Genomic DNA, 1617 nt, shown 5'->3' on the forward strand with positions numbered 1-1617 from the left:
TGTGAAGCCACTATTGTCTTCGATAAGATATTCCTCTTTGAAGAAGATGCTAAGCTGATTGTTTTACGAGAGCTACGTGCAATGTCAGAGGCACGGATGATAGTTGCAACGTCGCTCTTCTGCCCGAGTCACCGTTCATCTTGCACAGAGCCATGCTGCAAGTGCTGGGAGCTCGATCATCACATAGAAGTTCATGTTAGCTGGAAGGCAACGCTCCATCCACTCTTTATATACCGTAAGAAACTATGATTCTTTTTTTATATCCCACTTGCCTCTCATGAATATATCCGCCACGTCCGCGGGCGCTGGCTTCACCACGACCTGCACCAACAAGCCCAACTGCAGCACCACCAGTCGCGCTAGTGGTACCACCAAGTCCGCCGGCGCCACCACAACTTGCACCACTAAGTCCAACTGCAGCGCCAAGTCCGACACCAACATCGCCTGAGCCAACGCCGGCAGCATCATCACCAAGGTCGCGCGCCAGCTTGTCCTAGTCACAGCTATATGCGTCATTGCCCCTAGGTCGTCCTGTATCACAGCCACTACTTCCACGCACAGTCTCTCGCTCCGCGTCCCTGCTTCTTCTGCGATCAGTCCTTTCACGCTCTCGCGCAGCTTTGCTGGCATTCCCGCCTGACGCACGGTAAGCGGCGTGGCACTGCCGCTCGGACCAAACGCGTTATGGCCTTGAGCATCACCTTCACTGAGCCCGCCGCCACCGAGCCCGTAACCAATCTGCCGAGCAGTCGCAAGCCGTGGTGTTTGTGGTCTTAAAGTAAACGACTGCCAATCCCGAGTCGGCATAGTCATCTCGCAGCTTCACAAAATCACAGTGACGACGTACATTTCCTTTATCGGTAAACAGACCATTAGGAAAGTAGAACGGGTGAAATTTATTCCAGCATGTAGATGTTGTCGACGGACACATCCATGGTTTCGCGGGGTGGTCATGTACAACCCGGCATAAACACACACCTTATGTTAGGTGACTTTGGTCGGACAGCGCCCCTCCCATCTACACACAATACAGCCCCGGCGTTTTCGGCTCTTCTCAGCGTGAATTTGTCTTAAAGATGCCGATGTGAACGCCGTTGTTGGCAGCACTGCAGTCTTGCTGGGTTGTGTCCGAGATGAAGGTGTGCCAACTTGCCCCACATCTCCGCTGTCGAGCATTCCACAACTATATAGCACTCTACCGCCACTAGGTGCATTCCTCCACTGCCCGTTCAAAAGATCACCGACCAGCTCCATCAGGAACGATCTGTGGGGGTCACGAGTCGCTGGGTCCGTCTTCACCAGTCGCCACGTAAGATATGCGTTTGACCGTGCAACGTCAATAAGCGCGAGGGTCAGCTTCTTGTCTTCGTTTGTACAAATGTCCATCCGCAGTAGAGAATCGTTCTCGAATTTGGTCGAGGCGATCAACATTCTGCACATTTGTGTTGAACTGGGCAACACATTCTGGGGCTAGATATAACTGCTTCTCCCTGCCAGCCATTCGAGCCACACAGGTGATATTTAAAGAATCCGCATTGAACACCAGGCTGACCACGTTTCCGCCACACCATGACGCCGCTAGCATGCTGTGGTCGTGCGAGACGGCTTGACGATAAT

The 1617-nt window shown here is 52.9% G+C and overlaps 1 non-coding gene across 1 annotated transcript; it reads right to left on the minus strand.

Moving 5' to 3' along the window:
• Positions 1-773: 773 nt before the first annotated feature.
• Positions 774-810, minus strand: PITG_33496 (the record flags this gene model as incomplete). Its single annotated transcript, XR_009934890.1, has 1 exon — positions 774-810. It is a non-coding gene; the product is annotated as an 18S ribosomal RNA (ribosomal RNA).
• Positions 811-1617: the final 807 nt, after the last annotated feature.

Source organism: Phytophthora infestans, genomic scaffold (genome assembly GCF_000142945.1).
Source record: "Phytophthora infestans T30-4 supercont1.429 genomic scaffold, whole genome shotgun sequence".
Lineage (NCBI taxonomy): Eukaryota > Oomycota > Peronosporomycetes > Peronosporales > Peronosporaceae > Phytophthora > Phytophthora infestans.